We start from the raw sequence: 14575 nt of genomic DNA, 5'->3' as shown, positions 1-14575 counted from the left end.
TGCATACCACGGCCTTTGTTACAACAGTTGTGGAGCTCTGGCTGGAACGAGAAATAGCCCAGTGGGGCCTACGACGGGGATCGATCCGAAACCGACCGCGCATCAAGCTCATACAAAATGGAGTGATGTATCGTGTGGACCACTGCTTCGGTTAAATCTGGCGACAATTGGAATAACCTACATGGCTACGTATATATAGAATATCAGATTACTACGTTTTGATATCGTGGCGATTTGGCGAGCTTTAGACATAGGCGTACAAGACAGGGAGCAGTGGGGGGAGTCAAATTCGGGGGGGGGGGGGGGGGGGGGGATACAGATTTTCGGGAAAAATGCGCTAACCTGATAATTTTTAACATGTACAGTGTATTTCCATTCTACACTCAAAAGTAAGTTGTACAGTGGTAAAGCGCTCTCTTGGTGCGCGGTCGGTCAAATGTTTGACATCAAATAGCCGATGATTAATAATCAATGCGCTCTAGTGGTGTCGTTAAACAAAGCAAACTTTAAACTTTGTTGCAGAGTACCTAGGTTCGACTCCCGTGGGTGGGCCCATTGGGCTATTTTTCGTCACAGCCAGTGTACCACGACTGATATATCAAAGGTTGTGGTATGTGCTATCCTCTGTGGGAAAGTGCATATAAAAGATCCCTTGCTACTTATGGAAAAATGTAGCGGGTTTCCTCTCTACGACTGTGTCAAAATGACCATATGTTTGACATCCAATAGATGATGATTAATAAATGAACATGCCCTAGTGGTGTCGTTAAACAAAGCAAACTTTGATTCGGTTGTAACTCTGTTATAGTTGTTTGGTAGTGATGTTAAAAATAGACTAAAACGCGACTCCATAATCATTACTTCTCAGACGCACGTGCGTTTTTAAAAATATGAAAAATGCATTTTGTGATATTAGAAACACTTCTGTTGTACGGAAATGGATAATCTAAACAATAAAATATAAGTAATGTTTGACTTCAGTGTTCAGGAATGGCTCTAATAGTGGAAAATATGCATTAGTGTTTAAAAACTAGGGTCTGTCCCTTTAACTGATGCAGTGATCAATGGGGGTGTTTGTTTAAGTTGATTGGAGGAAGTTCGAGGAACGAACCACATTTCGATACATCACTATTTTGTATGTCTGTGCATGTTATTTAAAAGAAAAGAAGAAGAAGGGTGATACAGTACGTTTTCCAAACAAATTGGGGGAGCGGCATACGTCCTTTCTTTCCACCCCACCCCACAATTGTCGACCCCTCACCGAACTCGCCTTGTATATATACATTCATAGGCTCGTGGGAATTGGAAGGGGGGTGGGGGGAGAGGAAGGGGGATCTGTGCCCCCACTTGAGGATGAAAATTTACGCTTTGGGGTCCTAGTCAATATAAATCAACATTAAAATGTGGCTTGTGTCAGCCCCCACCCCCATAACTCAGTAGTCCTCTCACGAGATTGTGCCACCTTGCTATAATCCAGGCGTAAATACAATAGTCTCGGACAATCGGTTGTATTCAGTATAGCTGAAGATGCACTGATGTGTTGTATGGGTTGGGGAACTCTTTTTAGGTTCAGGCACGCCCACCCTGGACTTAGCATCTAACATCGCCAGTGACCAATTTCGGGGCAGGAGGGGATGCGTTGTATGTACTTGAGATTAGTAGAAACTGAATTTATACCAATCTTGTGGACGCGCGGGTGGGGGAGTGGGGGGGGGGGGGAGAGGCAGGTCTAAGTTTTGTAAAACTTTTGAGATACAGATGCTCAGAGTGATGATTTTTTTGTTAAAGTAATTAAAAAGGGCACATCAACTGGGATATAACTGATCAACTACATGGCAATAGCAACCGGGGGCCTGTGAACCCTCCCTCCCCCTTGACGCCCGGATTATTGATTTTTTATTTGTCGTACTATGTACATAAATGAAAAAACAAAAACAAATTGCTAGTCTCCCCCGCCCACCCCCAACTTAATAGCGTGTGCCTCACGTCTTACACATTGTTACTACGGGCCTCAAACTACTTGGCAACATGGAGGGCGATGTTGACTAACCATCGTAGTGTAAAAAAAATGACTTACTTTTGGGGGTCACTTACCATTAATCAAGTTCGTAATATTTGATATAACTTTAACATTGCTATATTGTTTAACAACAATGTTGAGCTTAAGGTTTAAAAAATATGTAATGATAATAATGGTAAATGGGTAGCATTAGCATTAGAAATTGACAACATATTAATAACATTAATTTGTATACAAGGTCCAAATACAGATACGCCTGAGTTTATTAGTGAAATAGAAGATGTTATAGAAGCATTACGTATATACAATAGTTTTTTGGTGATTGAAATTTGGTTCAATATTCTCTACTTGAATTGTTTAATTATAATACACTAAACAATCCAAAGGCACAGATGAAAATGTTAGAACATAAAGAAACAGATTTAATAGATCCCTGGAGATAGAAAAATCCCAATTTGAAAAGGTTTCCCTGGAGGCAGCCAACACCAGTGAACCAATCACGCCTGGACATTTTTCCTTATTTCACATAATCTCTTATCTTCAGTGTATAATCTTATTTTACTATTTCACATAATCTCTTATCTTCAGTGTATAATCTTATTTTCCTTATTTCGCATAATCTCTTATCTTCAGTGTATAATCTTATTTTACTATTTTTACATAATCTCTTATCTTCAGTGTATAATCTTATTTTCCTTATTTCACATAATCTCTTATCTTCAGTGTATAATCTTATTTTCCTTATTTCACATAATCTCTTATCTTCAGTGTATAATCTTATTTTCCTTATTTTACATAATCTCTTATCTTCAGTGTATAATCTTATTTTACTATTTTTACATAATCTCTTATCTTCAGTGTATAATCTTATTTTACTATTTCACATAATTTCTTATCTTCAGTGTATAATCTTATTTTACTATTTCGCATAATCTCTTATCTTCAGTGTATAATCTTATTTTCCTATTTCGCATAATCTCTTATCTTCAGTGTATAATCTTATTTTCCTATTTCGCATAATCTCTTATCTTCAGTGTATAATCTTATTTTCCTATTTCACATAATCTCTTACCTTATCTACAAATATTTTACCTAGATTTAAATTGAACGAGGAAACATTTTTTGGAAATTTAATAACTCATTATTACAAGATCAAAAGTATGTACAGATAGTCAAAGAAACCATTAAAGAAACTCTTGATCAATATAAAGATGAAGGCAATTCTAATGTACATGATCAAAATGTAGAACGATATGTTATAAATGATCAGTTATTATGGGAAATGCTCTTATTCATGATACGTGGTAAAACTATCTTTTATTCATCGATGAAAAAAAAAACACACAGATAAAACAAGAAATGGAACTAAATACTAAATTATGTGATCTAACAGAAGAATTAGTGTAAATGATCTTGATGCCAAAAATAACATAACTAGAAAAATTAAAGAGGTAAACATTGTAACACAAAACATTAGTAACCAAAAAAAGAAAATGAAACTTTATAAGATCAAAAGCAAGATGGAAAGAAAAAGGTAAGAAACCGACAAAGTATGTTTTGAAATTAGAGTCAGGAAACTTCCTAAATAAATCTTTCATTGAATTAAAAACACATAACGGTAAACTCATTAATAAGACCTCAGATATGCTGAGTGAAGCAAACGTATTTTATGAAAATTGTAAAAAAGATGCTAGTGATATAGATTTGAACAAATTATTTGAAAAAACTGAAATTTCCAAACTTAATCCTGAGAAGGCTCAAAAGCTTGAACGTGAATTAAGCTATGATGAGATCCTAGCAACATTAAAAATATGAAAAATGAAAGGAGTCCAGGGTCTGATGGCTTCACTGTTGAGTTTTTAAATTTATTTTGGTATGATTTACATTAATATTAAGATCTTTAAACTATGCTTATCAGAATGGCAATCTTTATAAAACACAAAAACAAGTATTATAATGTGTATCTCTAAGGGAAAGAAATCTAAACGGTTTTTGAAATACTAGAGACCTATTTCGTTATTAAATGTGTCATATAAAGTTGCTTCAGCTGTTATAGCGCAAAGAATAAAATTAGTCTTACCTAAAATTATTAGTGAAGAACAAAAAGGTTTTATGTCCGGAAGATATATCTGATATATATAGGTGAAGTAACACGATTAATATATGACATGGAATATACCGAAAGCCAACACATTCCTGGTTTACTATTATTAATTGACTTTGAAATGACATTTGATTCAGTCGACTGGAAATTTATTTGTAATATTCTTGATGTTTTGGGGTTTGTACCTTCGATACAAAAATGGATTCGTATATTCCATGATTCACAATCAACTTTATTAGTTAATGGTTTTGCTTCACCTTTTTTAAATTGGGAAGAGGTTGCCAACAAGGGGACCCGATTTCACCATACATCTTCCTTATAAGGATTTTTTATTAACTCAGTTTGCTGATGATACAACATTAATATTAGATGCAAGAGAGAAGAGTCTTTATGCAGTTCTAAATACTTTGCAGTTCTATGCTAGATTTTCAGGCCTAAAGGTTAATGAAGATAAAACTAAATTAATATGGATCGGCTCAAAGAAGAGAAGCAGATATAAGTTATGTAAGGAATGGAATTTAGATTGGACTCAAACCACCTTTGAATTATTAGGTATTAAATTGTATGTTGATATAGAAAACATGGTACAGATTAATTATATCAATCGATTAAATTCTATAGAGAATTTTTTTAAGATTTGGTTTTTAGTTAGAAACACAGTACTAAAATGTAATGAAAAAAACCCAAAAAACATTTACTGAATGACGACCAAATACGAAAACTAACCACAAAATTTAATGACAAAACAATTGAAACTTCACTTTTATTTATTTTGTTATGGATGTCAATTATATTTACACCATTAAAGGGAGAGTAAACTAAAACATGAGCATTGTGTGTTGAAACGATGCGTACCCGGACCACCAACACATATGGACACTTTAACAAATGAAAACCGCGTAATTTTACAGTTGATAAAATAAACATTATTCCTGCTAACTGGGGGCAGGCATTTTCTTTTCTTTTCGAGGCGTCCCCTGCTCTAGCTTGAGGCGAATTGACGTCAGTTCCTGACCAATTCCTGTATGCAGAGATAACAAAAGCAGTAATTTACGACAAGGTGCTTCTCTTCGACCAACTTGAATTGTAAAACAACATAAATGACGTAATAATATACTAAACTATTTAACTAAATATATTTCAATTTCCATTAACGGAACGAAATGGGGTTATAGTATTTTCTCTGTTAATTAATCCAAAGGAAAAATGTATACTATTAGGCCTATTGGTATGCTACGTTGGAGCAAAAACGACAACCCACAATACCCAAGTGATAATTTTCATTTCTTTGGGACTATGTAATTGGTCAGTTCTATTATTTTAGATGGGAAAGTCTACTTAATCAATAGTTTTGCAGAACTATTTACAGTAATAAACCATGTCCATTACCATTTTAGGGGCGATAGGTAGTATAACGCAATACCGGTATGTATTCTTGTGTCTAGACAGCGCCAATTAATTGGCTCGTCTGGTTACCAATCAAATACACACCTGCCAATTAGGGATCACAGGTAGAAGCAACTAACAGCATAGACCAATTAACTAAGAAAGCACTCCATGTATCCTTTCAGTACGTAGGTTAATGCATGGACAAAACATGGTATACTTATTTCGACTTGTTGTGTAGCCACTTTGACAATGGTGGTTTATTTAGTATTGAAAAAATAATATATACTTACTGCTGGCTTACTGGGATGTATATTATTACAGAACATTGCAATGCATTACTATTTTATTATCCCGTAAAACCCTCCAGGTAGATTTGTTTCTCTCTAGTTCTAAGACTCATTCCTGACGTTATGCGTTAAGTATTACGTACCCACCAGCTCGCCAGAGGGCGTATTCACTGGAATGGAACAAAATGGCTGCGCCCGTTATATATAATAGCCGTCACTTTTAATCGTTTTATTAATTAAATATGATAATATACTTGTTGATATTATGCAATAATGTGCATTATATATTGTTGAATATGCATACCAGTCCAAAAGCCTTGCTTAAGCATTCCTTTAAAGATAAAGTACAAGCAACATAGTAATGTGTGTTCAATCCTTGAACAACTTGCTAGATCCCATATAGGTTTCGTCTTCTCAAACTGCTTCAGTAATGAAGTGGGGGGGGGGGGGGGGGGGGCTAGTGAATTTTCCTTGGGACTAGTGAATTTTCCTTAGCTACTAGTCCCCCGGGCCAGTGAAAATATATCCTAATTTCTACCACTGCAATAGCCACGCAATCCTTTCTTTATACCGGCCTCGGTGGCGTCGTGGCAGGCCATCGGTCTACAGGCTGGTAGGTACTGGGTTCGGATCCCAGTCGAGGCATGGGATTTTTAATCCAGATACCGGCTCCAAACCCTGAGTGAGTGCTCCGCAAGGCTCAATGGGTAGGTGTAAACCACTTGCACCGACCAGTGATCCATAACTGGTTCAACAAAGGCCATGGTTTGTGCTATCCTGCCTGTGGGAAGCGCAAATAAAAGATCCCTTGCTGCCTGTCGTAAAAAGAGTAGCCTATGTGGCGACAGCGGGTTTCCTCTAAAACAGTTTGACCATACTCCAATAGCCGATGATAAGATAAAAAATCAATGTGCTCTTTATGTTATTTGTTAGGCTGCTATTGGTAATGATCTTTCAAGTACAGCTAGTTTTACTATAACTGTTAAATGAGCCGTGATGCCATTCAAACAATTAGTGCACAAACGGGCCTCGGCATAACGCGTTACTCTGAACACGTCTGCAAGACCAGGTTTAAATGAAACGATGGGAGAGTTAATCAGCTGTCATCACTTCAGCAACCACACATTTAATTGATATCGCCAAGGGCTTCTGCACCACATAATCGGCGTAATTTTCAATAAATTATTTCACTCATGTAGTTTGCAGTTACCAAAATAATATGTATCTAATTCAACTTTCTAACTGATTTTACCCGATGTTGACCGAATGGTTCGATCGAACTACTCGATGGGTCGAACACTTTCTCGAGCACCGACGGGGTTCGAGCCAACGGGATTCAAATGTATATATATATCGTGATATCATCGTCAGACTTCATCTTATAGTAGAACTATTTTTCAACTGTATATATATATATATATATATATATATATATATATATATATATATATATATATCGTGATATCATCGTCAGACTTCATCTTATAGTAGAACTATTTTTCAAATTCTTAATTTATGCCCCAGGTTTAATTTGAAATAAAAAAAATTCTTCAACATCAGTTAGTGAGAAAATCATTCGTTGTTTTTAATAGCACATACTTCTTAACACATATGCGTGCGTTAACAGTTTAAAGACATACGACTGGCTGCTCCTAGGTGATTACCAGGTCACCCATGCCATATCATCCAATAAAAAAACAAATAAACGGTTGGATCGATCACTCCGTGACGTACAAGTTAATTTGAAATTTAACTATAAGCTGAAAGTTAACTTTAAGCGCAAGGGCCGTAAATAGGTTTTCCTTGGAAAAGCCATTTAAATTTATTTTAAAACTGTTATTTTTAGGATATTTAAGAAATAGAATACAACATTCATGTCCGTTAGATACAATCTATCTTACAATTCGTTGTTTAAAAATGTATCCAACGGCTGCTCATGTATTACTATTCTATATTTATCCTGCAACCACCCTTTCCACTGACAGATGATGATGACGGATAAAGCAAAGTCATATACGTATAGTAGCAGGATATGACGTCACATGCATATCTACATTAAAAAATCGCTCACTTGACCTCTAGTTCTTCGTTCAATGTAGCTGAAATAACAAAAATAATAGCTATTTCCCATAATTTGTTATGGTTTGCAAGATAATGATAATAACTAGTTAATGACGTCGGATATCGGCTTTATCCCGTTCGGAGCCTCGCGGAATTTCCCATTCTTACCTTCACAGGATAAAGCAGATATCAGACGTCATTAACTAAAGTACTAATCAAAATTATACCCAGGTGATTTTTCAGTCTTATATATTAGTTATGAAAATCCCTGGAATAAAAAACATACAAATGTGTCAGTATTATCATGACCTGTTATGGTATTCAAACAACCGGTAGAAAAAATGACAATAAATGACCTGTTATAGATAGAAATATGAGATGTATTTACAATTTTACTGCAAAACATATGTAATTTAGAACAGACTCTCACATTTACGGAAAGGATTGTTATGCTGTCCATTTTTATTGGTAGTTATCAACACAATCTTACTAGCTGTAAATGAGGGAATCACCGTAACGTACACGATAGCGGGCTCGCAAAGAGCGATAGATTTGCATCTTGTTTAGTAAATAGCACGCTTCGGTAAGCTAGCGTGGACGCAAATATCACACAAACCCCACGCATTATCCACGCAACGTAAATATTTCGTGAATAAGGGCCAACCCCTAAAATGCATTTTTCATAATTCTAAAAACGCACATTCGTCTGAGAAGTAATGGTTATCGAGACAAGCTCTAGTTTTTTGTAGACGGAATCACCCCCTCCTTAAACATCACATATTTAGCTTCTCTCTTTTATAAACTTATCCAAAAGTGTGTGTGTTGCAGGTTTGTAGATTAACTAAACTTAATGTCCATTGTCATAGGATGAAACTAGGGTTTGCGCCATTAAACTCTCTATTCTTGACTTAAACAAACATTCCTTTCCGTGACTGTATTACCTGCATACGTGACGCCGACGTCGTCGCTGTGGGAGCACACTTCCAGATTATTTTCTTGGTCAAAACCTTCGTGAGGACAGTTCGCGGTGTTTGCCTCACTTCCTATACACTTTAGTTCCATTATCCAGATAGGGCCAGTACCTAACGGAAAGTGACCAGCTTTGTGCGGTGTAGCCGTATCACTGAGAAAGAGAGAGGCTGTAATACTACTATTACTACTAAAGTAATAATAATAATAATAATAATAATAATAATAATGACAAATAAAAAAATAAATAATGAAGTTTGCTTTGTTTAACGACATGACTACAGCACATTGATTTATTAATCATCAGCTATTGGATGTCAAACATTTGGTAATATTGACACATAGTTTTAAAGAGAAAACAGCGAAATAAGTTGAAAGATAGGAGGAGTTGCCAGATCGGGAAGATATGAGATGGAATTCAAAGGAGTAAAAGGAAAGGGGGAAGTGGGGTAATACATATATACATATAGCGTCACGTGAGAGCCAGAAGGACGTATGTGCATCAAAATTCATTTTTAAAAAGCTGAGATAATGAAGAAAAACTGTTTTTCTTGATGAGTAGTAAAGATGTCGAATTTGTTTTAATGGCAATGAAAGCTGAACATATTTACGATTTCTTTGTATATTTGCGGTATTTATAGCATATTAGGTGTTTTAGTTATTTGCTTAAATAGTTGTAGTTACGACAATTATTCATGATTAAATTAAATGCGTCATTTACGACCAACAGTATATCAAGTAAATCTGAAAGAACCATCACTTCTAAAACATTTCAGTTTTGCAAATCACATATTTATTTTTAAAAAGGAGAAAGTATTCGTTCCTGATGAGTCATCAGAAAAGCTAATGTCATGTTGTGTGCAGTGTTATTTCCGTGTTATTTGCGCCATGGGAGTCCTGTTGCAGATAGTTCCTGGTTCTGCTGCCTCAGGGTGTACTTCACTAGTTTCAAGAATACCTGGTTTATCAGCTAGTGCAACAGACAAACCAGAATAGTTAAGCAAACTGAAACTGGTATCCTTTAATGAAGAAACTATGTTTAGAAGCTTATTGGTTTGGGATACACCGGGTTCAAGTGAAGCTCATTCAAAGGATATGAGGTTTACATTTCCAATGAGGGTGTGTACTGAATATCTAACCCAAAAGTAATGAACACTATACCATGTCCACCTGTTGAGTATGCAGGATTCTTTCCAGGTTATATTGAGTGAACAGTAACCCCTACAGCTTCTGCTGTGCGTTGGGTGTACTCTCCGGGTTCTGTTGTGTGTTCAGTGCACACTCTTGGTTTTATTGTATATTTGGTGATCTCTCCGGGTTCTGTTGTGTGTCCAGTGATCTCTCCAGGTTATATTGTGTGTTCAGTGATCTCTCCAGGTTCCGTTGTGTGTCCGGTGATCTCTCCAAGTTCTATTGTGTGTTCAATGATCTCTCCAGGTTCTGTTGCGCGTCCAGTGATCACTCCAGGTTCTATTGTGTGTTCAGTGATCTCTCCAGGTTATGATGTGTGTTCAGTGATCTCTCCAGGTCCTGTTGTGTGTTCATTGATCTCTCCAGGTTCTGTTGTGTGTTCAGTGATATCTCCAGGTTCTATTGTGTGTTCAGTGATCTCTCCAGGTTATGATTTGTGTTCAGTGATCTCTCCAGGTTCTGTTGTGTGTTCAGTGATCTCTCCAGGTCCTGTTGTGTGTTCAGTGATCTCTCCAGGTTCTGTTGTGTGTTCAGTGATCTATCCAGGTTCTATTGTGTGTTCGGTGATCTCTCCAGGTTCTGTTGTGAGTCCAGTGATCTTTCCAGGTCCTGTTGTGTGTTTAGTTATCTCTTCAGGTTCTATTGTGTTCAGTGATCTCTTCAGGTTCTACTGTGTTCAGAGATCTCTCCAGGTTATGTATGATGTGTGTTCAGTGATATCTACAGACTATGTTACGTGTAGTGTTCTCTCCGTGTTTTGTTGAGTGTTAAGTGATCAATCCTCCAGTTTCTGTTGTGTGTGCTAAATTATATTCTGCGTCTGTTGTGAGTGATATGCCATGTTCAAGTGCTCTTGTGTATGCTATGTCATGATCATGGTACGTTGTATGTGTGTTCTGTCATGTTCTTCTTCGGGTTCTGTTGTGTGTACTATGTCACGTTAGGTTCTGTTATGTGTGCCACGTCATGTTCAGGTTTTGTTGTAAGTTCTCTGTTATGTTCAGGTTATGTTGTGAGTGCTATATCATGTTCAGGTTCTGTCGCAAGTGACTGGATAAAGGCCGTGGTGTGTGCTGTCCTGCCTGTTGGGAAGTGCATATAAAAGATACATTGCTGAATTAGAACAAATGTAGCGGGTTTCCTCTGATGACTATGAGTCATAATTACCAAATGTTTGACATCCAATAGCCGATGATTAATTAATCAATGTGCTCTAATGATGTTGTTAAACAAAACAAACAAATAAACTGTCGCAAGTGCTATGCCATGTTCATTTTCTATGGTGTGTATTTTCTCATGTTCAGCTTTTTGCTATGTTATGCTCAGGTCTTGTTGTCATTGATGTGCCAAGTTCTGTTGTGTATGCTATATATCATGTTCAGGTCCTGTTGTGTGTGCTGTCATGTTCAGCTTTTGTTGTGTGTGCTATGTCATGTTCAGCTTCTGTTGTGCGTGCTATGTTGTGCTAATGTTTTGATGTGTGTGTTGTGTTATGTCCACGCTCAACATTATGTTGCTTAGTTTAGCTTAGTAACTGGTTTAACGTGTCCATAGTCCATATACCACTAGGGTTTCGAACACACCTATCCCGAGTCCGGATTCCGATAGGATCGGGGGTCTGACTCAGAACAGGGATATTCTATTGCAAATATTTGTTACTGTAACGTTAATCAAAGTTCATAGATCTTGTTATCGTTTATGTTGAGGCAACATTCACTTTGTTCGCCTTTTAACCTTACGTCTGATTAAACCGTCTTTTGTTACTGGACTTTGTCCTGGATAACTTACAATGACGTTTGTATGTGTAATATTGTTAATCCATAATGCCTACATTAAGGCAATCCTGTAGATCTTCAAAAGCAGCTAAAAGGCAGAACTTGATCACCGTAACATATAATTACGATTTTTGTAACAATATGTAATCGGGGATGGCGATTCCGAATATGCAAAAACGACGTTTTAGGTCGTATCTGCCACTTGCGACCTTTTAGCTCTCACGCGACGAAGTGTAAGAAATCGATGCTAATTTTCACTCTCAAACCATCTTGATTTTTATACAAAATATGGAATGCTTTCGTGTTTCCAGTCAGTCATCTAATTCACCTGTACGCATATATATATATATATATATATATATATATATATATATATATATATATATATATATATATATATATATATATAACCTATAATCATGCAACAAGTTAGTTTTTAACGAATGGATTTTTTTTTTACTGACGCCGTGTTGTTATCGAGTGCATTGCACGATTTTCGCTGGAGGGTAAAAACGATACCTATTTTGGTGACTGTGGCATTTTCACCATCATAAAACAGACAAGTAAGCAATTAAAAAATTAATGTTATTAAATGTATTTTGGGATTCAGTGCACATGCGCGGTAGCCATTTGCCGTTAGTAGCATGCTTTTTGGTCTTATGAGGATACTTACACAAAGGACGAACTTCTTCACCTTTGCGGTCATCATGTCGAGATCCAGCAATTACCTTTTAAACAGAAAATAGATACAGTAATAGCAACCGTAATCAAGTGATTATGGCCTAATCTATATTGAGATGACGACTACTATCCTCATCTCTACTCAACGTCCACGATTCGTATCTGGAAAAATAGTGTGACGTTATGTCATGTTGTATTTAAAATGACGTCAAGCTGAATCATTCCCAGTCTGGAGCTCCACGCGGTAAGATGTGTTTGTTTCGGTTGTGCACACTGCACGTGCTTTCGTGTGCTCGACTTGGGGGTCCTTCATTTCGTTGTTTTTGTCAGCGAAATGAAGTTTTCTACTGGGATGTATGCGGCCATTGGAACTGATTGAACGCTGGAACGCTTCTCGTTTCGACAGTCTGCACCACCAGGTTGGATTCTTTTTCAGCGAGATTCCTCGCCTCCGCGTTTTTCTCCGTCTGACTATGTTGACTTGTTTTTTCGTGACTCGTATGACGGCCATTCTGCAGGACGCCACGGTTGTTCGCGTTTAGTCTCTACATGTCCGAGCCTGTCCTAGCAGCACTGGAAGATTGACCGCCCCACTCTAAGAAGAAATAGGAAGCGGGGTCGGCCCCTACTACTCTTTTTCTAGACTTTACATTGTTTTATAGTGATACCATCTCGTATCCTCCGGAGTCGGGCCCGTCCGCACCACTATACCAACCCATGACGACTGGACTATACCCTAGTCTGATACTCTACTCGTTCAGACGAATCCGGCTTCTCAAGATCTGTATTTCAGCACAGCACTACACCTTCAACGTCTATCGACTGTCAATCTAGGGGTTTTCTTGACGGGATGCAACCCATCTCGTCCCTTTAAGCTGTGAACCCAAACGGCCTTAACGAGGCCACTCGCGTGGACATATCGATCGGACTTTAAACGTTTAGATCTGCGTTCAAAATTTTATGTCGAAATTACTTCTTTTTTGTAATATTATTAAATAGTCCGATCCTCTCTTCTTTCTCTTATTTAATTTTGGACTGTCCTTCTAAAATGCTCCAAATTATATAAATATTCGGCCGAGCAGTCAATTCTTTTTTATTTTTGGCTTGTAACCTTTTTCTTTTTTTTCTTTAATCTATTAACTTTTTTACTGATTGCTATTTTCAAAATTCTGCCCATTTTCACCCCCCCCCCCCCCCCCCACCCCCACCCCCCGCGCTCCATCCCGAGTCAGGCCACCGATCTTATCGGAGGTCGGACTCGGGATGGACGTGTTCGAAACCCTAGTGGTATATGGGCATGTTAAACTAGTTATCATCATCATCATCATCATCAAGCTGAATGCGTAAACTAAGAAAAAACGCTTGAAAGGTTCCACAATCATGGTACATTATTAAATTACAATATATAAAACAAATACATAAACATTACAGTATTAAAATAAAAAAACAAAAATACCATCCCAGTTATTAATAAAGTGACTTTTTGTAAAATGCTTGGGGAAAACCCCCACTGCTCATTCGATTTGACCCGCATCAGACCTGTGACGTAGCATCCGGCCTTCTGTTAGTAGGTTAACATGCCGACAGCAGAGAATGATTTAAAAAAAAAAAAAAAACCCAGCTGATTCTTAGCGGACGCTATTTTGGACATTTTGGTCTCATAACATTTGTACATCTACTCGAATGGTATCTCGATTGGTGAGGAAGTGGTATATAAGCACGTTAACCTAGTTACCTACCTACCTACCTGTGAGGATGACTTTTGAAAGTAGGATATTAACATTTGACTGTAATACAAAATATGTTCAAATCAGAACGCATTTAAAACAACAAGCAGAATAAATAACATTATTTTATTGATTAATATAACATAAAACAGGGATCTGAATTTATTGTTTTAGACAGATCGGTATAATGCATGAAACAGTGGGCAGACCTGGCACTGGCTAGTATGTATTGTATGTATGTATGTATGTATGTATATATGTGTATATATATATATATATATATATATATATATATATATATATATATATATATATATATATATATATATGTGTGTGTGTGTGTGTGTGTGTGTGTGTGTGTGTGTGTGTGT

This window comes from Gigantopelta aegis, chromosome 11 (genome assembly GCF_016097555.1).
Source record: "Gigantopelta aegis isolate Gae_Host chromosome 11, Gae_host_genome, whole genome shotgun sequence".
Lineage (NCBI taxonomy): Eukaryota > Metazoa > Mollusca > Gastropoda > Neomphalida > Peltospiridae > Gigantopelta > Gigantopelta aegis.
This window is presented reverse-complemented; position numbering follows the sequence as displayed.